This window comes from Taudactylus pleione, unplaced genomic scaffold (assembly GCF_031769625.1).
Source record: "Taudactylus pleione unplaced genomic scaffold, aTauple2 ptg000092l, whole genome shotgun sequence".
NCBI lineage: Eukaryota > Metazoa > Chordata > Amphibia > Anura > Myobatrachidae > Taudactylus > Taudactylus pleione.
In genome coordinates this window covers 15,748,105-15,775,834 of record NW_028284494.1, presented here as the reverse complement: position 1 = coordinate 15,775,834, position 27,730 = coordinate 15,748,105, and positions in this window count along the sequence as shown.

Sequence of the window (27,730 nt, the reverse complement as noted above, 5' to 3'; positions counted from 1 at the left end):
ACAACGAGCGAAGGAAAGTCCTTCGCTCGTCGCGTCTGGCGCATGCGCACGACGGAACTCCCGACGTCGTGCGCATGCGCAGTGCACAACATCGACCCACTTGCGAGCGGACAGCCGCTTGCGAGTGGGTCTGAATCAGGCCCAAAGACTAATATGGGAAGATTTATCAAACCTTATACAAGTTTGCCTAAAGCAACCAATCAGATTCTAGCTATCGTTTTTTACAATGTACTAGATAACTGATAGCTATAATCTGATTGGTTGCTTTGTGCAATACCTCTATTTGTCCTCTTTAGAAGGTTTGATATTTCTATATAAGGATAGAAAACCAAATCTTTTACACAACTATTTATTCACAAGAGAGCCCCCTCTGAAAACAGTGATGATGGTTCTGTATCAGGTCTGACACTTGAATGTCTTCATAGGATCTCCCACTCATGTCACAGCTCTACTGCTGTAACGTACAGTAAATCAGGTTCCAGTAATGCCTTTCCAGTCTGTGTCCCACCTATTGTGTTTTTAGACCATGACACAGGCTTGTGCAGATCAGGAATATTCACCTACTGTGCAGACAGCCTGCTTTGACCTTGTCTGGACTCCTAAGTGCAGGATGGATTGTTCTGGAGAGCATGTGAAGTGCTAAATAGATCTCACAAAGATATAAATTAAACATACGTTTAATATTAACTTGGAGATTCTTTTATGTTTTTGATATAGAATTAATATATTCCACATGAATATTGTCCATAGGGGAGGCTAATGCATTCAATAAATACAGATGTGTCCACTGCGGCTTCAGTAGCACAAAACAGTCCATCTCGGGGCACCCGGTACCAGATGACTGGGCTGCGCCGAGTGTCTTTTTTGCTCAAAATATGCTTCATATTCGCACAAATAAAAAAAACTGGAAGCAACAAAACTACTTGGCTAGACTGCCATAATTAATTTGACATGCGACATTTATACATCTGTGTGTGAATTAGGGGTGTGCACCGGCCACTTTTCGTGTTTTGTGTTTTGGTTTTGGATCTGGATCTTTCTTCGTGTTTTGGATCTGGATTGGTTTTGCCAAAACCACCCTTCCGTGTTTTGGGTTCTGGGTTTTGTGTTTTGGATCTGTATTTTTTTGAAAAAAAGCATAAAAACAGCTAAAATCACAGAATTTGTAGGTTTTTCTGCTCCTATGCTATTATTAACCTCAATAACCTTAATTTCCACTCATTTCCAGTCTATTCTGAACACCTCACACCTCACAATAGTGTTTTTATGTCCAAAAGGTTGCACCGAGGTAGCTGGATGACTATGCTAAGCGACACGAGTGGGCGGCACAAACACGTGACCCATCTAGGAGTGACACTGCAGTGGCAGGCAGGATGGCAGTTAGAAAAACTAGGCCCCAAACTGTACATAATGCAAAGAAAAAAAGAGGTGCAAGATGGAATTGTCCTTGGGCCCTCCCACCCACCCTTATGTTGTATAAACAGGACATGCACACTTTAACAAATCAATCATTTCAGCGCCAGGGTCTGCCACACAACTGTGGCTGAAATGATTGGTTCGTTTGGGCCCCCACAAAACAAGCTGGCAATTAATGTGTCCCTGCACAAACTGGCTCTACGGAGGCAAGATGTCATCCTCATCCTCCTCATCCACCGATTCCTCACCCTCTTCAGTGTGTACATCCTCATCCTCACAAAGTATTAACTCGTCCCCACTTGAATCCACCACCACAGGTCCCTCTGTACCTTCTGGAGGCTGGTCTCCCTGGAAGAGCTGATAATTCATTTTGATGAACATCATCTTCTCCACATTCTGTGGAAGCAACCTCCTACGCCTTTCGCTGACAAGGTTCCCGGCTGCACTAAACACTCTTTCGGAGTACACACTGGAGGGGGGGCAACTCAGGTAAAATAGAGCCAGTTTGTACAGGGGCCTCCAAATTGCCTCTTTTTCCTGCCAGTACAGGTATGGACTGTCTGACATGCCTACTTGGATGCTGTCACCGATGTAATCCTCCACCATTCTGTCAATGGTGACAGTATCATATGCAGTGACAGTAGACATGTCAGAAATTGTTGCCAGGTCCTTCAGTCCGGACCAGATGTCCAAACTTGGTCCTGCCTGCCCTGCATCACCGCCAGCGGGTTGCTTAGGATACCTAAGTTTTTTCCTGGCAGCCCCAGTTGCGGGAGAAAATGAAGAAGGAGCCGTTGACGTGTCACGTTCCGCTTCAGCTGACAGTGTGTTCACCAGCAGGTCTTTGCACCTCTGCAGGCTTGTGTCGGCCGGAAAGAGAGACACCACATAGGCTTTAAACCTAGGATCGAGCACGGTGGCCAAAATGTAGTGGTCTGATTTCAACAGATTGACCACCCTGGAATCCTGGCAAAGCGAATGAAGGGCTTCATCCACAAGTCCCACATGCCGAGCGGAATCGCTCCGTCTTAGCTCCTCCTTCACTTTCTCCAGCTGCTTCTGCAAAAGCCTGATGAGGGGAATGACCTGACTCAAGCTGGCAGTGTCTGAACTGACTTCACGTGTGGCAAGTTCGAAGGGCTGAAGAACCTTGCACAACACGGAAATCATTCTCCACTGCGCTTGAGTCAGGTGCATACCCCCTCCTTTGCCTATGTCATAGGTGGATGTATAGGCTTGTATGGCCTTTTGCTGCTCCTCCATCCTCTGAAGCATATAGAGGGTTGAGTTCCACCGCGTCACAACCTCTTGCTTCAGGTGATGGCGGGGCAGGTTCAAGAGTGTTTGCTGGCGCTCCAGTCTTCGGCACGCAGTCGCTGAATGGCGAAAGTGGCCAGAAATTTTTCGGGCCACCCAAAGCGTCTCCTGCACGCCCCTGTCGCTTTTCAGAAAATTCTGCACCACCAAGTTTATTGTGTGAGCAAAACATGGGACGTGCTGGAATTTGCCCAGATGTAATGCCCGCACAATATTGGTGGCGTTGTCAGATATCACAAATCCCCAGGAGAGTCTAAGTGGGGTAAGCCACTGGGCGATGATTTCCCTCAGTTTCTCTAAGAGGTTGTCGGCGGTGTGCCTCTTACTGAAACCGGTGATACACAGCGTAGCCTGCCTTGTAACGAGCTGGCGTTTCTGAGATGCTGCTACTGGTGACGCTGCTGCTGTTGCTGCGTAAGGTGATACATCTACCCAGTGGGCTGTCACAGTCATATAGTCCTTAGTCTGCCCTGTTCCACTTGTCCACATGTCCGTGGTTAAGTGGACATTGTGTACAACGGCATTTTTCAGGACACTGAGGACACTTTTTCTGACGTTTCTGTACAGTCTCGGTATCGCCTGCCTAGTGAAGTGGAATCTAGACGGGATTTGGAACCGGGGACACACTACCTCCATCAATTGTCTAAATCCCACTGCACTAATGGCGGATACCGGACGCACGTCTAACACCAACATAGCAGTCAAGGCCTCAGTTATACGTTTTGCTTCAGGATGACTGCTGTCGTACTTCATCCTCCTCGCTAAGGACTGTTGGAGGGTCAATTGTTTAGTAAAAGTAGTGGTGTTCCTACTTCCTCTCTGGGATGATGAACGACTCCCAGCAGCAGCAGCAACAGCAGCAGCGGCAGCAGTAGGCGTAGCAATGCAGGATCCTCCGGAGGAATCCCGGATAGGAGAGTCAGTCATGCCAGTGATATGGCCTGCAGGACTACTTCCGATCCTGACTAAGGAGGAAATTGACGAGGAGGGAGTTGACGGTGTGGTTTGCAGGCGCTTGGATACAACAGGACAACGGGATTTAGGTGTCCCTGGACTGCTTACGGTCTGAGCCAAAGTTTCTGAACTTGACAGTAACTTTTTATGAACGCGCTGCAGGTGCCGTATAAGGGAGGATGTTCCTAGGTGGTTGACGTCCCTACCCCTACTTATTTCACCTTTACATATGGTACATATGGCAAGACAGTTGTTGTCCGGATTTGGATAGAAATATTGCCAGACCAAAGAGGTGGAATGTTTGGTCTTCTGCCCAGGCATGACCGTGATGGGCTTTTTCATCCCACGGACAACTGTCTCCCCCGGAGCCTGATTTAAACAAACCACATCACCATCAGAATCCTCCTCGCCAACTTCCTCCTCAGCGCCAGCTACACCAGTATCCTCATCCTGTTGTACTTCAACAGTGACATCTTCAATTTGCATATCAGCAAGTGGACTGTGGGTGCTCCTTTCAGCACTTGCAGGGGGCGTGCAAATGGTGGAAAGAGCCACCTCTTCCCGTCCAGTGCTGGGAAGGTCAGGCATCGCAACCACCACCACACTTGGACTCTCTTTGGGGATTTGTGATATCTTCTTAGAAAGCACAGTTCTTCGCTGTGCTTTTGCCAGCTTAACTCTTTTGATTTTTTTAGTGGGAGGAGTGCTTCCATCGTCATGTGAAGCTGAACCACTAGTCATGAACATACTAGGGATCGACCTTAGCCGTTCCTTGCCACTCCGTGTCGTAAATGGCATATTGGCAAGTTTACGTTTCTCTTCAGCTGATTTAAATGTCTTTTTCAAGGTCATTTTCCTGAACTTTGCCATTTGGGATTGTATGTGCCCTCTACTATGACATTGGGCATCGGCCTTGGCAGACGACGTTGATGGCATGTTATCGTCTATGTCATGACTAGTGGCAGCAGCTTCAGCACTAGGAGGAAGTGGTTCTTGATCTTTCTCTATTTTATTTTTATCGGAGAAAGTTTGGTCTTCCATTTATGTTATATCGATTTGATATATACGTGCGGCTAAACACAGAAAATAAATTTTTTTTTGGTTCGGACTGGAGTGTACTTTGTGGGTTACAGCACCCTTTAACGGTCAAGCCAGCCGGCCCTTTACTTATGACACAGGCGCACTCTTGGCACTACTTTGTTGATGCACGTGCGGCTACTGCGCACACAATTCACAAACACAGAAAATAATTTTTTTTTTGGTTTGGACTGGAGTGTACTTTCGGGGGTTACAGCACCCTTAACGGTCAAGCCAGCCGGCCCTTTACTTATGACACAGGCGCACGCTTGACACTACTTTGTTGATGCACGTGCGGCTACTGCGCACACAATTCACAAACACAGAAAATAATTTTTTTTTGGTTTGGACTGGAGTGTACTTTCGGGGGTTACAGCACCCTTTAACGGTCAAGCCAGCCGGCCCTTTACTTATGACACAGGGGCACTCTTGGCACTACTTTGTTGATGCACGTGCGGCTACTGCGCACACAATTCACAAACACAGAAAATAATTTTTTTTTAGGTTTGGACTGGAGTGTACTTTCGGGGGTTACAGCACCCTTAACGGTCAAGCCAGCCGGCCCTTTACTTATGACACAGGCGCACGCTTGGCACTACTTTGTTGATGCACGTGCGGCTACTGCGCACACAATTCACAAACACAGAAAATAATTTTTTTTTGGTTTGGACTGGAGTGTACTTTCGGGGGTTACAGCACCCTTTAACGGTCAAGCCAGCCGGCCCTTTACTTATGACACAGGCGCACGCTTGGCACTACTTTGTTGATGCACGTGCGGCTACTGCGCACACAATTCACAAACACTGAAAATAATTTTTTTTTAGGTTTGGACTGGAGTGTACTTTCGGGGGTTACAGCACCCTTAACGGTCAAGCCAGCCGGCCCTTTACTTATGACACAGGCGCACGCTTGGCACTACTTTGTTGATGCACGTGCGGCTACTGCGCACACAATTCACAAACACAGAAAATAATTTTTTTTTTGGTTTGGACTGGAGTGTACTTTCGGGGGTTACAGCACCCTTAACGGTCAAGCCAGCCGGCCCTTTACTTATGACACAGGCGCACGCTTGGCACTACTTTGTTGATGCACGTGCGGCTACTGCGCACACAATTCACAAACACAGAAAATAATTTTTTTTTTGGTTTGGACTGGAGTGTACTTTCGGGGGTTACAGCACCCTTAACGGTCAAGCCAGCCGGCCCTTTACTTATGACACAGGCGAACGCTTGACACTACTTTGTTGATGCACGTGCGGCTACTGCGCACACAATTCACAAACACAGAAAATAATTTTTTTTTGGTTTGGACTGGAGTGTACTTTCAGGGGTTACAGCACCCTTTAACGGTCAAGCCAGCCGGCCCTTTACTTATGACACAGGCGCACGCTTGGCACTACTTTGTTGATGCACGTGCGGCTACTGCGCACACAATTCACAAACACAGAAAATAATTTTTTTTTGGTTTGGACTGGAGTGTACTTTCGGGGGTTACAGCACCCTTTAACGGTCAAGCCAGCCGGCCCTTTACTTATGACACAGGGGCACTCTTGGCACTACTTTGTTGATGCACGTGCGGCTACTGCGCACACAATTCACAAACACAGAAAATAATTTTTTTTTAGGTTTGGACTGGAGTGTACTTTCGGGGGTTACAGCACCCTTAACGGTCAAGCCAGCCGGCCCTTTACTTATGACACAGGCGCACGCTTGGCACTACTTTGTTGATGCACGTGCGGCTACTGCGCACACAATTCACAAACACAGAAAATAATTTTTTTTTGGTTTGGACTGGAGTGTACTTTCGGGGGTTACAGCACCCTTTAACGGTCAAGCCAGCCGGCCCTTTACTTATGACACAGGCGCACGCTTGGCACTACTTTGTTGATGCACGTGCGGCTACTGCGCACACAATTCACAAACACAGAAAATAATTTTTTTTTAGGTTTGGACTGGAGTGTACTTTCGGGGGTTACAGCACCCTTAACGGTCAAGCCAGCCGGCCCTTTACTTATGACACAGGCGCACGCTTGGCACTACTTTGTTGATGCACGTGCGGCTACTGCGCACACAATTCACAAACACAGAAAATAATTTTTTTTTTGGTTTGGACTGGAGTGTACTTTCGGGGGTTACAGCACCCTTAACGGTCAAGCCAGCCGGCCCTTTACTTATGACACAGGCGCACGCTTGGCACTACTTTGTTGATGCACGTGCGGCTACTGCGCACACAATTCACAAACACAGAAAATAATTTTTTTTTTGGTTTGGACTGGAGTGTACTTTCGGGGGTTACAGCACCCTTAACGGTCAAGCCAGCCGGCCCTTTACTTATGACACAGGCGCACGCTTGGCACTACTTTGTTGATGCACGTGCGGCTACTGCGCACACAATTCACAAACACAGAAAATATATTATTTTTTTAGCACTTGGGGGGAGCACCCCTGATGGACAGAGCACCCCCTGGACAACACTACAGCACCCCTTTAGGACTGGGACACTGCACAGGACTTTGGAGTGGACACAGCCCCTATGGAGAACTGACTGCACAACACAGTCCAGCCAGCCCCTATGGACTTTGAAGTAGTGGACACAGCCCCTATTAACAACAGCAGCACAGCACAACACAGCCAGCCCCTATGGACTTTGAAGTAGTGGACAACAGCAGCACTACACTACACTACACTACACAGCACTAACTCCCACCCTCCCTCTTCACTGTCCACAGCCGAGTGAGAAAATGGCGCCGACGCGGGTACCTTATATAGGATCCAAAACCCGCGAGACTCGGAAGGCGGGATGATGACGTTTTGCCTCGATGTCAGATCCGAGTCAGGCGGGAAAAGTCGAGCCTGACTCGGATCGGACTCGGATCGGGGGGGCTCGGGGGGGTTCGGATTTCAGAAATCCGAACCCGCTCACCCCTAGTGTGAATGAGTCTCAATCTGTACATGAAGTGCTACAATGCAGCGCCCGCCCCCACCCATGAGGCCACGCCCCTAGCCGGAAGGCCATATCCCCTTTTTGCCCACTTCTTTGCGGCTGTGCAATGCCATTCATCTCTAACTCAGGCTCTTAGCCCTACAATGTATAAAATCACTAGGTGCATAGGGGCAAAATGATCATTGACTTTGATCAACATTTTGGTCAGGTTGTGAATATCCAAGAGGGGACCGAGAAGGTATAGATTACCCAGGCCTGAATAGGGGGTCCGGTCAGGGCCCGGGGTCAGCCATGGAGGTGGAGAAACACCACCCCTCCCCCATCATTGTACACATTTGTAGCAGTGGACAATGGGGCAGATGTACTAAGCTCTAGAAAGTGATAAATTGGAGAGTGATAAACAACCAATCATTCAGATCCTAACTGTCATGTTACAGGCTGTGTTTGAAAAATGACAGTTGGGAGCTGATTGGTTGGTCGTTTATCACTCTCAACTTTATCACTTCCCAGAGCTCCATACATCTGCCCCAATATGTAGAAGATAACTGGCTACGCTCTCACTCTAGCACCGGAGTCAGCCTGATTCCTTGGTGGCCCTGTGGATGTTTACTCATCAGTCAGTGGGAAGCATAATGCCTAATAAGATGGACAATAATTGTGCAAACCAGCCGACAAAATAACTTATCGTTCAGTGTATGGTACTGAACTATATAATCGTTCTCAGCCTGAAACTGTCTAGATCATTTGGTTTGGGTATCAAACCTGTTTGATAGGCCTGACCATCATTCAGCAAACTTCAGGCTTAGAATGGAGATCGCCTCATATATCTTGCAGTGCCTGGAGGCATTCCGAAAATATGCCTCTCGCTTTGTCCGTGGTGCGCGTCAGCTGGTCAGCTGCACTATCGTGCAATCCATGGCCAGTTGTGCAGTCTGGAATATTTGGTTAGTCCACTAAACAACTTCCCAATCTGTCCCTCAATGCACCACATATGAACATACGTTTGACTAACCATAGGAAAATCTTATCCCTCGTCAAATGCAATTATTAAAACATGGAAATTATAACGGAATCAGGGAAACTGCTTTCCAGGGAAACTTTTAAAAACTGGATAATAAAAACCCTCATCAAAACTATATTCGCTCTTTGCGGTCTGTTCCCACCTCTATGTCTGAACGAGCGAACAAAACTTGCGGTCGTTTTTTGGATAACTACGCCCCCTGGCCGTTCGCATCCTACGTCATGTCCGCTATTTATTATATTAATCGAGTACATCGACCAGCGTATGAACTGCTGGCTATTCTTGTGGTTGGTTTTTCCTACCGCAATCTTGCGAGCAGTTCTGACTATAAAATAACCCAATGACGTGGTCAATGACGCTGCTGTATTAATTATGCACACTCATAAAACGCCCGTTTTGACCTTTAAGCACGCCTGCGTTCGGATCTCCACTCCCTGTTTTCAAGCACCCTTCCCTGTTACCACCCACATACGCCTCCCTGTCACTCAAAATAGCAGGCATTCGCTATTTAGCGAACAAACGATTTTCGGCCGCACTGACTGGTTCGCGCATGCGTATTACGATCCATACGCATGCGCAGTTGGGCAAACATCGCTCGGAACGAACGAGCAGCCGCTTACGAGCGGCTCTGAATCAGGCCCAATAATCACAACTATAATAATTAGAGATGAGCGTTTCGGTTTTGGCTCGGTTAGGTCAGGTTTGGATCTTATTGGCTATCGGCTCTCACGAGTTTTAAATAGCCAGTAAAATTAATCGGAACTTGCGCTAATTTGACGAAAAGAACCAAGTAGAACCGCACCGCTTATCTCTAATACTAATATATTTAATGTCAGGAATTCTTGAAATTGGTGATCGATTATTTTTACACCATCACAGTATTTTCTGCACCCTTTGGAACAATTGTATTCTTTGTTATTCTGCGGGATTGTTTCTACATCATTATTTATTAATAATATACTTAGGTCATTGTTCCCTAAGGTCTATTTTGAGCCTTGGCTTACAGTGCTCTTTAACTGTTCATGTAATAAATTATAATCCACAGGGGGACGGGCAGCTGATGGTTCCTGTCTTTCCTAGTCTGGACAAAGATAAAGAACTAAGCATGGTCACCGCCCTTGATTTACGGTACATAAACCGACGGAACTGATTCAGAGATAGACGCAGTGTCGGTGTTGGACGCAAGCGGACGAGGTTTTCAGTCTGCACGGGCATCTGAGTCGCACTGCGTCTGTGTTCCGATGGTTACCAACTGGGGGCGCAGAACTAATTTGGATGCAGAGAGAGGAAATTTTAGCGGGCACTCCTGGGAGTTAACAGGAAGGTTGTTGGTCAGGTGTGTAGCACGTCATAGAGAAAGACGCAGTCACCACTGCATACGGTTCAATGACTCTGGGTCCTGACACTTTCTTAGGGGCACAGAGTGAGATGTATCAAAGCTTGGAGAGAGATAAAGTGGAGAGAGATAAAGTAGGAACCAATCAGCTCCTAATTGTCATTTTTCAAACACAGCCTATAAAATGACAGTTAGGAGCAGATTGGTTGGTTCTTTATCTCTCTCCAAGCTTTGATACATCGCCCCGACAGAGTGGAGCCATGCATTTATAGCAAAGGCTGAAGATAATAGTAATGGGATCAGAGCATGACTCGGATATTTGCAGAACTTTTAGGAAAGCTTATGTACAGTGGGCCTGATTCAGACCCGCTCGCGAGCGCATTGCGCTCATAAGCGGGTAGATTGTTGTGCAATACGTACGTGCGGCGTGCACAATGTGCATGCGTAAGCCTCGTAGCGAGTGAGAAATCACTCTTTCCGGGGCTCGCAACAAAATGGGGCGGCTGTCGATGTTGAGGGGGGGTGGCTGTACAAACGGAGGCGTTTCCGAAGGAATGCCTGCCGTTTGTGGGCGGCCCTACTGACATCACTCGTGGACTACCGGCTCTATTAGAGCAGGAAGTCCACTTGGCATTGTGAGTGCTGAGACCCTACCACAAGGGTCTCCTCGCAATGCCGATGGTCGCGATAATCGCGACCATCACCAGGTCGCTCGCACAAGCTGTGGATGGTCACCTACAGCTGTGCGAGCGGTCTAGAGGCCGTAATTTTAAAAAAAGGGATGCCCTAATTCAGAGTGAGCGCACGCAAATAGCGTGTGCCTTTGAATCAGGCCCTGTGTCCGTAAATTCTTATATATAACCAGCGGCGGCTCCAGAGGTGTGGCTGCACTCCAAAATTCAAATAGGGGAGCCACACCAATTGCCACCCCAAACACTGCCAAACATCGCCAGCCGGGACTCACTGGCATTTAGGGTGGCTCCACTATTTGAATTTTTGGACTACGCTGCAGCCCTACCTCTGGAGCTGCTACTATACTGTATATAAATTATCTAAACTTAAAATGCCAAAAGGACTGAGGCAAACTTAACAGGTTTCATAGTTTCGCATTAGATATATTCTTCAGATAAAACCAGTTTGAGGTATTGCCAGGGCCACCGGGAGATTTATTAACACCGTGTGCAGTGCCCTTCCCAACAAAGACCCACATTTTTCCTGTGCCCGCAAGCGGGTCCCTCCTCCTCCTGCGGGCTGCAGTGTCTTGCATGGGTGGTGGGGTGCACTCTCACTATGCTGCTCTGCAGGTGAATAGATGCCATGCGAACAGCATCTTCACAGTGTGAGGAGAACCTGGGGGCAGCAGCATCTCTGGGAGTGCTGGCCACGCCCCCAAAGTGATGGAAAGCAGGATGTCTCACGAGACCATAACCCTTCATGTAAGGCCACACACCCATTTCACACATGCTGAAGGCGCATGTGGGGGGTTGGAGGTCTGAGGCACCGGCTAAATTCTTGCCCAGGGCACCAATTTGGCTAGAGCCAGCCCTGGGAATATATTTCATAGCATAATACTTCTTAAAAGATACCCAGATAAGCCACATATCAATAAAAATTTAGGGGTCTATTTACTAAGCAGTGTTAGGAGACAGAGTGTAAAGTGATAAGAAAGTGATAAGGTGCCAGCCAATCAGCTCCCAACTGTCATTTTTCAAACACAGCCTGTGAGATGACAGTTGGGAGCTGATTGGCTGGCACCTTATCACTTTTCACTCCTAACACTGATTAGTAAATAGACTAGGGGTGAGCGGGTTCGGATTTCTGAAATCCGAACCCCCCCGAGCCCCCCCGATCCGAGTCCGATCCGAATCAGGCTCGACTTTTCCCGCCTGACTCGGATCTGAAATCGAGGCAAAACGTCATCATCCCGCCTTCCGAGTCTCGCGGGTTTTGGATCCTATATAAGGTACCCACGTCGGCGCCATTTTCTCACTCGGCTGTGGACAGTGAAGAGGGAGGGTGGGAGTTAGGGCTGTGTAGTGTAGTGTAGTGTAGTGCTGCTGTTGTCCACTACTTCAAAGTCCATAGGGGCTGGCTGTGTTGTGCTGTGCTGCTGTTGTTAATAGGGGCTGTGTCCACTACTTCAAAGTCCATAGGGGCTGGCTGGACTGTGTTGTGCAGTCAGTTCTCCATAGGGGCTGTGTCCACTCCAAAGTCCTGTGCAGTGTCCCAGTCCTAAAGAGGTGCTGTAGTGTTGTCCAGGGGGTGCTCTGTCCATCAGGGGTGCTCCCCCCAAGTGCTAAAAAAATAATATATTTTCTGTGTTTGTGAATTGTGTGCGCAGTAGCCGCACGTGCATCAACAAAGTAGTGCCAAGCGTGCGCCTGTGTCATAAGTAAAGGGCCGGCTGGCTTGACCGTTAAGGGTGCTGTAACCCCCGAAAGTACACTCCAGTCCAAACCAAAAAAAAAATTATTTTCTGTGTTTGTGAATTGTGTGCGCAGTAGCCGCACGTGCATCAACAAAGTAGTGCCAAGCGTGCGCCTGTGTCATAAGTAAAGGGCCGGCTGGCTTGACCGTTAAGGGTGCTGTAACCCCCGAAAGTACACTCCAGTCCAAACCAAAAAAAAAATTATTTTCTGTGTTTGTGAATTGTGTGCGCAGTAGCCGCACGTGCATCAACAAAGTAGTGCCAAGCGTGCGCCTGTGTCATAAGTAAAGGGCCGGCTGGCTTGACCGTTAAGGGTGCTGTAACCCCCGAAAGTACACTCCAGTCCAAACCAAAAAAAAAATTATTTTCTGTGTTTGTGAATTGTGTGCGCAGTAGCCGCACGTGCATCAACAAAGTAGTGCCAAACGTGCGCCTGTGTCATAAGTAAAGGGCCGGCTGGCTTGACCGTTAAAGGGTGCTGTAACCCCCAAAGTACACTCCAGTCCAAACCAAAAAAAAAATTATTTTCTGTGTTTGTGAATTGTGTGCGCAGTAGCCGCATGTGCATCAACAAAGTAGTGCCAAGCGTGCGCCTGTGTCATAAGTAAAGGGCCAGCTGGCTTGACCGTTAAAGGGTGCTGTAACCCCCAAAGTACACTCCAATCCAAACCAAAAAAAAATTTATTTTCTGTGTTTGTGAATTGTGTGCGCAGTAGCCGCACGTGCATCAACAAAGTAGTGCCAAGCGTGCGCCTGTGTCATAAGTAAAGGGCCGGCTGGCTTGACCGTTAAAGGGTGCTGTAACCCCCAAAGTACACTCCAGTCCAAACCGAAAAAAAATTATTTTCTGTGTTTGTGAATTGTGTGCGCAGTAGCCGCACGTGCATCAACAAAGTAGTGCCAAGTGTGCGCCTGTGTCATAAGTAAAGGGCCGGCTGGCTTGACCGTTAAAGGGTGCTGTAACCCCCGAAAGTACACTCCAGTCCAAACCAAAAAAAAAATTATTTTCTGTGTTTGTGAATTGTGTGCGCAGTAGCCGCACGTGCATCAACAAAGTAGTGCCAAGCGTGCGCCTGTGTCATAAGTAAAGGGCCGGCTGGCTTGACCGTTAAAGGGTTCTGTAACCCCCAAAGTACACTCCAAACCAAAAAAATATATATTTTCTGTGTTTGTGACTTGTGTGCACTGTGGCTGCACGTGCATCAACAAAGGAGCAGCGCCAAGCGTGCGCCTGTGTCCCATAAGTAAAGAGCCGGCTGGCTCATTTCTTAAAGGGTGGTGTAACCCACAAAGTGCACTACTCTCCAGCAAAAATAAAAAAATATTTTCTGTGTTTGTGTGCGCTTTAGCCGCACGTATATATATCAATATAACATAAATGGAGGACCAAACTTTCTCTGATAAAAATAAAATAGGGAAAGATCAAGAACCACTTCCTACTAGTGCTGTTGCTGCTGCTGGGAGTTGTTCATCATCCCAGAGAGGAAGTAGGAACATCACTACTTTTACTAAACAATTGACCCTCCAACAGTCCCTAGCGATGAGGATGAAGTACGACAGCAGTCATCCTGAAGCAAAACGTATAACTGAGGCCTTGACTGCTATGTTGGTGTTAGACGTGCGTCCGGTATCCGACATTAGTGCAGTGGGATTTAGACAATTGATGGAGGTAGTGTGTCCTCGGTTCCAAATCCCGTCTAGATTCCACCTGCATCCTCAAAGCAGCAGCGACAAGCGTGCGTCTGTCTGTTAAAGGGTGGTGACACCCTCAAAGTGTGCTACACAAACAATTAAAATATTGTTCTTTTTTTTTCTGTCTTTGTGAAATGTGTAGGCTGTAGCCACACCTGCATCCTTAAAGCAGCAGCGACAAGCGTGCGTCTGTCTGTTAAAGGGTGGTGACACCCTCAAAGTGTTCTACACAAACAATTAAAATATTGTTCTTTTTTTTCGGTCTTTGTGAAATGTGTGGGCTGTAGCCGCACCTGCATCCTTAAAGCAGCAGCGACAAGCGTGCGTCTGTCTGTTAAAGGGTGGTGTAACTCTCAAAGTGCTCCAAAAAATAAAAAACTATTTTTTTTATGTGTTTGTGACTTGTGTGCGATGTAGCCGCACTTGCATCCTCAAAGCAGCAGCGACAAGCGTGCGTCTGTCTGTTAAAGGGTGGTGACACCCTCAAAGTGTGCTACACAAACAATAAAAATATTCTTTTTTTTTCTGTCTTTGTGAATTGTGTGGGCTGTAGCCGCACCTGCATCCTTAAAGCAGCAGCGACAAGCGTGCGTCTGTCTGTTAAAGGGTGGTGACACCCTCAAAGTGTGCTACACAAACAATTAAAATATTGTTCTTTTTTTTTCTGTCTTTGTGAATTGTGTGGGCTGTAGCCGCACTTGCATCCTCAAAGCAGCAGCGACAAGCGTGCGTCTGTCTGTTAAAGGGTGTTGTAACTCTCAAAGTGCTCCAAAAAATCAAAATTTTTTTTTTAATGTGTTTGTGACTTGTGTGCGATGTAGCCACACTTGCATCCTCAAAGCAGCAGCGACAAGCATGCGTCTGTCTGTTAAAGGGTGGTGACACCCTCAAAGTGTGCTACACAAACAATTAAAATATTGTTATTTTTTCTGTCTTTGTGAATTGTGTGGGCTGTAGCCGCACCTGCATCCTTAAAGCAGCAGCGACAAGCGTGCATCTGTCTGTTAAAGGGTGGTGACACCCTCAAAGTGTTCTACACAAACAATTAAAATATTGTTCTTTTTTTTCGGTCTTTGTGAAATGTGTGGGCTGTAGCCGCACCTGCATCCTTAAAGCAGCAGCGACAAGCGTGCGTCTGTCTGTTAAAGGGTGGTGACACCCTCAAAGTGTGCTACACAAACAATAAAAATATTCTTCTTTTTTCTGTCTTTGTGAATTGTGTGGGCTGTAGCCACACCTGCATCCTTAAAGCAGCAGCGACAAGCGTGCGTCTGTCTGTTAAAGGGTGGTGACACCCTCAAAGTGTGCTACACAAACAATTAAAATATTGTTCTTTTTTTTCGGTCTTTGTGAAATGTGTGGGCTGTAGCCGCACCTGCATCCTTAAAGCAGCAGCGACAAGCGTGCGTCTGTCTGTTAAAGGGTGGTGACACCCTCAAAGTGTGCTACACAAAGAATAAAAATATTCTTCTTCTTTTTTCTGTCTTTGTGAATTGTGTGGGCTGTAGCCGCACTTGCATCCTCAAAGCAGCAGCGACAAGCGTGCGTCTGTCTGTTAGAGGGTGGTGTAACCCTCAAAGTGTGCTCCACAAACAATAAAAATATTCTTTTTTTTTTTCTGTCTTTGTGAATTGTGTGGGCTGTAGCCGCACTTGAATCCTCAAAGCAGCAGCGACAAGCGTGCGTCTGTCTGTTAAAGGATTACATTGGTGACAGCATCCAAGTAGGCATGTCAGACAGTCCGTACCTGTACTGGCAGGAAAAAGAAGCAATTTGGAGGTCCCTGTACAAACTGGCTCTATTTTACCTGAGTTGCCCCCCCTCCAGTGTGTACTCCGAAAGAGTGTTTAGTGCAGCCGGGAACCTTGTTAGCGAAAGGCGTAGGAGGTTGCTTCCACAAAATGTGGAGAAGATGATGTTCATAAAATGAATGATCAACTCTTCCAGGGAGACCAGCCTCCAGAACGTACAGAGGGACCTGTGGTTCCAGCAGGGACGAATTAATACTCTGTGAGGATGAGGATGTACATAACACTGAAGAGGGTGAGGAATCTGTGGATGAGGAGGATGAGGACGACTTCTTGCCTCCGTAGAGCCAGTTTGTGCAGGGACAGATTAATTGCCAGCTTGTTTTGTGGGGGCCCAAACGAACCAATCATTTCAGCCACAGTTGTGTGGCAGACCCTGGCGCTGAAATGATTGGTTTGTTAAAGTGTGCATGTCCTGTTTATACAACATAAGGGTGGGTGGGAGGGCCCAAGGACAATTCCATCTTGCACCTCTTTTTTTTCTTTGCATTATGTACAGTTTGGGGCCTAGTTTTTCAATGCCATCCTGTCTGCCACTGCAGTTTCACGCCTAGATGGGTCACGTGTTTGTGCCGCCCACTCGTGTCGCTTAGCATAGTCATCCAGCTACCTCGGTGCAACCTTTTGGACATAAAAACACTATTGTGAGGTGTGAGGTATTCAGAATAGACTGGAAATGAGTGGAAATTAAGGTTATTGAGGTTAATAATAGCATAGGAGCAGAAAAACCTACAAATTCTGTGATTTTAGCTGTTTTTATGCTTTTTTTAAAAAAAATACAGATCCAAAACACAAAACCCAGAACCCAAAACACGGAAGGGTGGTTTTGGCAAAACCAATCCAGATCCAAAACACGAAGAAAGATCCAGATCCAAAACCAAAACACAAAACACGAAAAGTGGCCGGTGCACACCCCTAAAATAGACCCCTTAGTTTTGGAATACAGCTGGCTGGCCGTCAAGCGCCGTCCACCAACACAGCCATGGTGATCCATGCCTGCATCCTCCGTCGCAGTGCTGTGATCGCAAATGCAGCAGGGGGCATACCTCCCAACTGTCCCGTTTTTCTGGGACTTTCCCGCTGTCCCATCCGCGGGCCGCGGTGTGGGGATAAGTTGGGGGTGGCATACACCGCTGCTCTGCATAGCAGAGCAGCATGTATGCAGAGCAAGAATAGATGCTGTGCACTTGCGCACAGCATTTATGCACAGTAAGGGGGAAAGCCCGGGGGCAGCCCAGCATCTCCTTTACGCGCGGATGTCCCGAGTTGGGATTATAAAATGTTGGGAGGTATGAGGGGGCATCATATACCTCCTGCTGCATTTACATAATAGCAAGCACATAATTGTTCACTTTTTAATTCATGTGTGCACATGCTGGTGAACTTAAAGGATATTGCACCATTGGGCACGTCTTAATCTTGTTTGTTTTTTTTTCCAGATTTTCTCAAGCACTTCTGACAAGTGGTACTTTTTTGAGGCAAGCAGCCTTTATACATTTAAAGATGCCGTGTTTGCCTTATACAATTTTGTGGGTGGTTATACCCTGATTTTTATATTTGCAGCACCAACACTATGGCCCATATTCAATTTGGAGCAAAAAGCCGGAATCGGCGAAAAAGTTTCACCGATGACGTCATTTCGCCAGGCGGAAAAGTATCGCCGTATTCAATTTGAAAGACTTTCCACTTAGGCGGAAAGTCAATGCAATGTAATAGCCGAAAAAAATTCGCCTATGAATAGCAGGCGGAAAAAAGTGCAGAATTGGGGTTTTGGGGTGCAACGTTGCGGAACCCCCGTGCAGCCTTCAGACAGTCCCCCAAAGGTAAACTGCGTCAAAAAAAAAAAAAAACACGCCAAAAAATCACTTTCATTTTGGGGCGAAAAAAAATAAATGCTGGGGGACAAAGTTAAAAACTAGTGAACTTGACTCTAGGGGGGTCCCCAAGTGTTTTTTTCATTGCAGGTGCTTGCGGAAAGTGGATTTTTCTAAAATTTATAAACTTAACTTTAACAACTTTAAAATATGCTGACCCCAATTTTCAAGTCCCCCAAATTTGCTGGTATAAGTTATTTTCTGCAAAAAAACCTCCTGAATACTATTCTTCAGCACTTGTACAAAAACGCTATTTAGCAGCTATTGAGCCTGTTTAAAAACACCAAATACCTGCAGCAAGCCAAACCGGGGGTAACTATATCTAACCCCCATGCCAGAGCATCTTTTGGGGGGTGTCAGGCTGATTTCCCCAAATCTGACAGGACTTTGCACTTGTTTCAGTTTCGCCGGGTCCCGTTTTCACGTACTTTCAAATTGAATACGGGGATACGCGGGCACACGCACGATACTTTTCCACATGCAAAACAGGCGAAGTAGGTGGAAAGTCCAGGAGTCGAAAAAGTATCGCGGGTGCGAATCAAATTGAATACGGCTCTAAATTTGATATATATATATATATTATATATATATATATATATATATATAATATATATACTCTAAATGCACTCATATTATCTAGAAAGTAGAACAGTACCTATATATTGCATTATTGGGCTGTAAATGCATAATAAAAGCATAATAAAGGCATAAGACTTAATCCAAAACATGAGTTAAAAAGTCAATCAAGAAAAACTCCAGCTTTAAATTTTCCAAGAATCAAACTTGTTTCTGAATAGAAATAATTTCACTTGAGACCCCCTGTTACTTCATACATTGGATGAGTAGTGGGAACCTATTAGCATACAGTGTTAACCTAACCTAATAGTGAAATCCCCTCTGCTTTTCCAGCAGTCATGAGGAGTTTGGGCTCCTTTCCTCAAATACACCACATATAATCCATTTATCTTATTCTCAAGCAATTAAGTCATTGCACAGAGAGTGACTGTTGGATATAATTGGCAATCATTTGGCGAGTTGATCAGATATGAGACATCTTGTGACATCAGGGAAAAAGATGTGACATTTCCTAAACATCCTGAGACATGCAGATGAGATTAGGTTGTGGAAGCTCAGGCAAAAAGGGTGACTTCCCAGGAAGGGGTTATCACTATCTCTAGAACAAAAAGAACACTCACAAGAGGTCACAACAAAGTAAAAGCACTTAGCACATGGGAAAATAAGACAGAGACGTCCTGGGCTCGAATCGCACGCTATGCTTTGATTGGAGAACACATTGCCCCCACAAAATGGGACTGTTTTGTGAAATTGCAAAATGAGGTAAATCTCACACAAGGGACTGAGCAGCGGAGCAGTCACAGCTTGTCATGAGATATAACTGGATAAGGGCAATGGAAGTTTTGGGGAGAGTTGTGGGTCTTGAAAAAGTGTGACAAAACCACGCCTTGGTCACCACCAGTCACCAATAACATAGGTTGCAGGCTTAGGCAACCAGTGACTCTCAAACGGTAAGTACCAGTATTAGAAGTCCTCTGACTGGCAAAGCATTCTGGTATTTGTAGTCCCACAGAGCAGCTGGGGAGCCTAAGGTTCCCTACCTCTGATTTAGAGGGAAGAAAAACTTTGTGAATGTTGTCGCCTTAGACCGTTGCAAAAGTAAATTAGTTTAATAGCTAAGGGCCTGATTCAGGATTGGACGGAACTGCAGAGCCTCACGCAAGCGGCTGTGCCATTTCGTCCATCTAAAGTGCAAATGCAGCAGGAGGTGTCTGTAGGAAACAAACACCTCCTTGCTGCATCTGCAATCCAAGCGTTGCGATCAAGGTCACAACCTGGGATGACCATTGCAACCGGTCGCTATGGTAGCCCCTTTGGCCAGGCTGCGGTGTTTGAAGCTTACCGCAGGCTGACCAGGTCCTGGCAGCTTGTGAGGCCATGAAATCTGCACCCACTGATGTAGACCCTGGCCTCGTCCCTCCTGGAAAAGGGGGGTGACACGCCCCCGTTTCTGGGAACGCCTCCCAAACACCACAGCCGGTCAATCAGGCTGTGGCTGGGAGGCACTGAGAGCGGACTAGCAGATGGAGGGCTGCCCAGGCACTGTACACATCCTGCACATGTGCAGTCCTCTAACAAGCGGAGATGTGTGGTAACCGTCGGGTTAGCGAACATCTTTGAATCAGGCCCTAAGTGTGAACAAGAAATCAGTTTATTTCGGAGAAAGGCCCCAGAAATGACCGTATATATAAATATTTTATTGTGCAGCACTGTACAGCAGTCCCTGCACGCAGCTTGCAATGTAATTCCCCTAAAATAGGTCATACTATACTTTTATTCCAAGCAAAAAATTAAAAAGATTGGGGCTGCGCTATAATAGTGCAGTGATTACACCACAGCTACTGAAGAACTGTTGTTCTGTTATACATACCCTCCAGGAGATGCCACCTCACCGCCACTATTGTGCAATGCCTGCATTTCATGGTTTCATGTAGAGGGGGGCGTGGCCAGGATGATGACTTCACAGCAAGTTGTGTCATCAAGCCTCCCCTTTGCCCACTACACTGGGGAAGTGGATGGGTTCCGGGAGGGTTGTCTTCTACCCAGGGAGTCTGGAAATACTTCTCAAAATTCAGGATTCTTAAGCATATTCTGAAAACGTTTACTTTGTCCCTCTTGGCAGGGCCGGATTAAGGGCGTGGGGGCCCCAATTAAATATATATACTAAATAAAGTTCACTTACCATAAAACTGTATTTCTGAGGAGAGGATGCCTGCAGCCTGCGGAGCAGACACCGGTGGTGGTGCAGCAGCTTGCTCCACTTCTCTTTCCTCCTGCTCCTCTTAGGTGGCTGTGGCTGCAATAATGGAGGCAGGGACAGAAGGGTCGTGGCTGCACTATAGCCCCATTTTGAGCACTGGAATATCAGGGCCCCTCTAAACTGGGGGGCCCGGGCCTTTGTGGGGACATTGTGTGGGGGCCCTTTATGTGTGAGGTCCCAGGGACAACCGACCCAGTTGGCCCCCCGTTAATCTGGCCCTGCCTCTTGGTGTGAGTAGGGGTACTTATGTCGATCTCAGGACAGGCCATACAAGATTATTATATAGATTATTATTATCATCTTTTACTTAAAAAGGACCCACTCGTTGAACAGCACTGCTTACGCACTAGATCATGTTGCAAACTACACACTGTGGGCCTCATTTACAAAGTGAAAAAGTGCAGAGGTACGGCACAACCTCGGTGCCTCGATTTGTGCATGTACAAATAAATTCCACCAATACCGTTAGGTTCAAGAATGACCAGAGGTTTGCATAAGCCCAAGGGAGCAGTTGGGCAAGTGACAATGTTAATTGCCGAGTTAGAAGTAGTTACATTGGTGAGCCTACTGTAAGAGCAGTGTAAAAATTAGATTCATTTTGCACAGTGAGAGTATTGGAATGAGATAAAGGGGTGTAGAGGGTGACATTTTAAGGTGCACCCATGCTGCATCTAGGTGCAACCAGCCAGATTTATTTCACAAATAGACATGAAATTTGCACCAGCTCAGAGCTGATGGTCTCCTGGTTCTGTCCTGTTTATTTAAATGAGAAGCATTTTGCGCCTTTATATTGCACTTCATCAGAGCAGTTCACCTGTAGGTGCACTACGAGCAATGTAAGAGCTAATGAATGGAGTGCTTCTAAAGTGGAAGGTAAAGTTGGACTTTGATGGGACGTTTACACTATTGCTCAGTGCAATAGAATTTCCAACCTCTCTACATATCTACTGCTTTGTGGAGGCATCTCCCGCGGGCAGAGAGTAGACCTCCACCATTTAGATTTTCCAGTGCAAAGTCAAGGTGTTTTCCACTGCACCTCCAGTGTGCTTTGTAAGTGAAGCCCAATGGCATCAAAACAAAAGGTAAAGGTAGTTTTGCCTGTGCAAGCTTACAATCTATAGCAAGTCACACATAGGGCGATCCTGCAAATCAGCACAAGCAGCAAGTTTATTGTCCAATATGGCCACATAGGTGGCTAAATTGGATGAGATATAGGGGTTTATGTACTAAGCCTGGGAGAGAGATAAATGTACATATATAAAGTACCAATCAATCAGCTCCTAATTGTCATTTTTCAAACACAGTCTGTAAAATGACAGGAGCTGATTGGTTGGTACTTTATCTCTTTCCACTTTATCTCTCTCCAAGGCATAGTACACTCCTTAGGGGTTTATGTATCAAGCAGTGAAAAGAGTGGACCAGTGGAGAAGTTGTCTATAGCAAACAGTCAGCTCCTACCTATTATTTTATAGATTGTACTTGATAAATGCTACTTCAAAGCTGATTGGTTGCTATGGGCAACTTCTCCACTGGTCCACTCCTCTACGCTTTTCACTGATTGACAAGCAGCCAGATTCAATTCCAGGTTCACTGAGACCTGCTAGTGGTGTCAGAAGATGTCTGTATACACAGGCCGATAGGAACTACTTATGATCATTTCCCATCCACCACATTTCTGAACATGTCCAATAATAATCCTAAACAGTGATTGTTATTTAATTTATTTATTAATGAAAAAAGGTGCCAGTACTCAGAGAAAAGATTCTGATACCTAAATTTTCAAGTTGATACAAGACGTATAGGAGCAGAGGCGTCTTAAGAGAGGAGGGGGCCCATGTGCATTCCCCGTCCGGGGCCCCCTCCTCTCTCCCCAGCGTCACCGCAGCAGTAAACCCTGGGGATTTTCCTCGAGACTTCCCTAGTGCGCATACGCAAAATTCTGGTATAATGGCTGCGGTGGCCATTTTGCAGGTGTTTTGTCCAGCGCTACAGGTGGGACTTCGGAGGGATAGGTATTATAACAAATGGGTGCAGGGTGTGCGGTGTGGGCCCCCCTGGACTCAGGGGCCCATGTGCACCGCACACCCTACACCTATTATAAATACGCCCCTATATAGGAGCTTCCACATGCTGGATAAGTCTTCAGATGTTCATTGTATTATGTCTGAAATTATTTCACTTTTTTTTTCTAATAATTAAAATAAAAAATGATACTAAAACAAAAGGTGCCTGCGTATCACTGAGTGCCATGGAAAGGAAGCACAGGTTCTATCACACTGGCGTAATTTTTCTGGCCAACATTCTGTGATATCAAGCCAACTTGCGTGGGGATCACTTGGATATGGAGATCACTTTGGTAAAAGGGTAGAGGGAAAATAACAACAGCCGGGAAGGTTGTATTGGTCAGTATAAAGTAGAATATGAATAAAGTGGGGATTGTTATTTTCGGGATAAAGTGTAAGGCTCAGATTTATCAACAAGTGATAGTCTTGTTATCGCTAGTTACTAATATTAAATGTTGCTCCAACCAATCAGTTCCTAGCTGTCATGTGTTTGAATAATGCCAGTTGGAGCTGATTGGTTGGAGCACATTTAAGATTAATAACGATTAATAACAAGAATAACAAGAATATCAATCGTTGATAAATATGGGCCTAAGGGGCCTATTCATTAAACTTAAAAATTCACTGGAGATAATTAGCTTTAGAACTCTCATGGAGTTCTAGCTAATTATAGGTGGAATTCATCATTCCACCTCTCCATAAGTATCTATTCCTGAAAAGCTGTAATTTTTGCGATGACAGCTTTTCGGGAAATAGATACTTTTCCCTCTCTACACTACCTTATCGCGTCTGGAAACAGTGCTGCGCTTGCGCTGTTACATCCGCAAAACCAGCGCATGCGCAGTACTGACTACAATTGCGGTAAGTTTCGTACCCCCCCCCCGGCCCTCCCCCCTCCACTCACCTTCCCCCCCCCCCCGACTTACCTGTCCGCGCAGCAGCCTCCGGCTCCGTCCTGCTGGTCTGTCATGTGGTTTCCCAGCAGACCACATGACAGATTAGAAAAAAATTTTTTTTTTCTTTTTCTAAACTTTCTTGTGCTCTGCTGGGGAGCACACATGACAGACCAGCCTCCGGAGCCTGAGGACGGAGCAGAGCGCCGGAGGGACTCGTCGGGGGACCTGCACACGCTGATACAGGTTAGTGGATTCTGCTATTCGCCACCTCACAGTGGCGAATAGTAACTGCATCAAATTCCGAAAATTGATAATTTTCGGAATTTGATGAATACCATAATTTCCACATCCCCATACTAATGTACTAATGTATGGGGAGTGTGGAAATTAACGCAGGGGGATTTAGCAAGGAGATATCTGTGATATCTCCTGTGTTAAGTCTGTTCATGAATACCAAAATAACGTTATTTAAGGAAAATGTCCTTAAAAACGTTATTTTAGTGTTGATGAATAGGCCCCATAGTTCTATAAATGTGTATTAGAGATGTTTTGTATGAAGAAAGAAAAGAACATTAGAAAGTCATGGATGGAACGTAGAGGTCAGAAATATAGGTGAGACAGAGGTACGGTCAACTCTTTACGTTTAGTTATGAGGTACTGAGTAGCCAATGTATGGAAAGACAGTAAGCAAGTGAAGAATGGTGGGCTGTCTAGAGGAGATCAGATGTAGCATTCATGATTGATTACAGGGAAAATAGTTTTGTTACTGCGAGGCCGTTTGCAGTGTTCAAAGTGGCAAATGATTGGGCGTAGCTCATTCTCCTGGTGGCATCTTGTGTAGTGAAAGGACGTATAAGGAGATGCTGTACAAGTGGTTCATACTCTCCATATACAGAACTTGGAAACTGTCCAAGTATGAGGAGGAATAGAGTAGAGTGAAAGCTGATTCCAAGACAGCGAATTAGTAAAGATGCAATTATACGATATACTGCAAAGTCCAATTTAGGTGTTCCTACCTTGGCAGTGTAATGACCAAGCTAAAAATACTCTTCATACATATTGAAAGCAGCTACATAAGAGAAATGAACCTGTACTCCTTGTTCTAATGTAGGTGTATGTGTATATACATATATATATATGTGTGTGCATGTGTGTGTATATACATATATATATATGTGTGTGCGTGTATGTGTATATATATATGTGTGTGCGTGTATGTGTATATACATATATATATATGTGTGTGCGTGTATATATATATATATATATTTATACACACAAAGTCAGTTGGAAATAAATATATATATATATATATATACATATATATATATATATATATATATATATATATTATATATATGTATAGTAGTTGTGCACTTTTCCAGCTTCAGCTATAGATGTAGGGGTATACTACTGTTCCACTATTCACTGTCGGACAGCTGCATATAGTTCTTTTCTTATTTTAGTTCACATTCTAGTACAGTATTTATCAATTTACTAAACTCTATTTTTAAAGTTTTGCTTGTTAAAAAAATAAAAGTGTTAAAAAATGTAGCTGAGCGATTTTCCCGGCTTCGCACAGATCATGTTTAATTTGTTGTGACTGTTAGTCTGATACACCGCGTTCAGGTTTCTTTTCTTTCTCTTTTTTTCATTGTTATCTGAAAATCACAAAATATTTTAGGATCCTCTGGGGGTTATTAAATATGCTGCAAAAATACAATTGCGCCTGGACAGTCTGAAAACTCTCATTGACTTTAATTGATGTTTGATTGCCTGGTTCAAAGCACATCAAATTACTCTCTTGGTCTACCCATTAAAATAAAAAAGGGAACATTTAATTGTAAAGTAATACTGTAGAAAGAGGAATGTTTGTCACTCCAGAAACTTTTGCCAACTAGAACTACTCACAGGTCCTGTGTGTTCCAAGCAGAATAATGAAAGTTACAATAGAGACTATCGTGTGTTCTAGAGTTCAAATTTTGTAACTTTTTTATTTTTTCGCTTGTTCTGCTAAATGTGTCGTGTTAGGTTAAAATTAGAAAATGTATAAAAGGGTCATTTACTGGCTTCATAATATGCGGATGAGTTAGTTTTTGCTTAAATGCCTTTTTTTGTTGCCTAACGCACACTGGTGCGCCTATCTTTGCATGAATGCACCCGCTATGGAAAACTCCCACGTTGGAAAGTACTGTATATACAATGAATTTCAAAGACCGTCCTATTTGCATTTGAAACCTACCCTACATTTATGTCAACTTATTTAGCCTAAAATAATACTTTTTTTCTGTGTGCTTAAATGTGTTAGTTTATTAGTGCGCATATAAGTGTTCTTAATACTGACGCCAAATGTGCCTGGCTGGTACCAACAGTGCCCCATTGATAGCATATTGTAGCACAATGGTTCTCAAACGTTTTTGTGCTGTGACTCACTGAGGAGTGACATCCACATATGTAACACAACATTTTAAAGATATAAAAATAAATGTACAGTAAATGAACCTTATAGTACCCAAAGTACACACTCCCAGCGGTTCTTTACATACCAACCCCCCCCTTCCACATTCTCTTCAATCACTGTAGTTTGCTTACTGTACCTTATGAGTCCTTTACTCTTCATTTCCTACTGGGTGTGCGACTGCCTGCTCCTGGCTCCACTCGGTGACAAATGCCATCATGCTGAGACGTCTGCACTGCTGTGGCTGCCTGCTCCTGGCTCTTTTCTGATGCTGCAGGAAGCCAGGCGCTGGATGGAAGTTTGTTTCGATAAGACTGTATGGTACCCAGTGGAGTAGAGGGTAGAATGGGAAAGCACCCTCTCCTTCCCTTGCTCTGCTGATTGGCTGGAGCTTGTCCTGGAGCAGGGGGTAGAGCCGGGAAAACACTCTCCTCCCATTGCTGATTGGCCATTGCTTATCCTGGAGCAGGGGGTAGAATGGGAAAGCATCCTCTTCTCCCCTTGCTTTGCTGAGTAGCCTGAGCACGTCCTGCAGGACCCTGCCTTTTTGTCTTGTGTCGCCCACCGTCATTTTTGCGTGACACGTCAGGGACACTAAGGTGTCACGACACAATGCAGTAGAATCAAAAGACGGGCATAGTTATGTAGAAAAGCACAAATAATAATGAACTGGTTAAACTGTGAATGGCAGTTTAAAGCAAATAAAATTGATAGTTTTCCTCATGCCCAAGATAGGAAGAACATGGTCCAAATATATTACCGCTTGTTGGTAGGTACCTGCGAGGTGTTGAGCTGGGGATCAATGTCCGGTCTAGGAGTGTCCTCCAAATGAAATGCCAGCTCAGTGTCTACAATTGGAACTGTCCCGTTATGATAAGCAGAGTGACTAGAGTGCTCTTACTTAATAGCTTAGGTTGGCTTGTGGTATTTGGTGAACACGGCAGAGAGGTGTGAATATATGCCAGAAGTCCTTACTTAATTCACATGGTTATCAGCACAGGGATGCAATAATCTGCTAATCATATGGAGATAGGTCACAGTCCTGGCACGTTTCATCACACGTTTAGTGAATTTCTCTGATGATGAAAAAGTGTATTTATCTGCATTTTATTTACAAGGAATCTAAGCAATCTTCAACCAGAAAGGTGCTTGGCCTCCTATTACTGTAGCTGGTTACATCACTTCAATAAAAATCCTGCTGCAATGCTTTATTGGATTTAAGTTATTACTTATACTTTCCAAAACCCCAAATATCTTTGTCTTCAGGTACACTACTAAATACTTCTTTGAATTTTTTGGTTTATCTATTTTACTGCATAATGAAGCTTCGGCTTATCGATGGATGACCTGATACTGTCCTGTGGAAACCTCTGATACATAGTAAAATTTACGTTTTCAATGAGGGTAAGTTAGCCATGTTCCGAAGGGAATCGGTATGTAACGCTGGATCAAATACAGCGGCAGCCCGGCAGGTCGAAATCCCAACAGGTCAAGGTAAGTACCCTAACTCTCCACTCCCCCCCCCCTGACCCTAACCTTCCCTTAGGAGTGCCTAACCCTAACCTCCCCCCGTTAGTGCCTAACCCTAATCCCCCCCCTCCCCGCACCTGT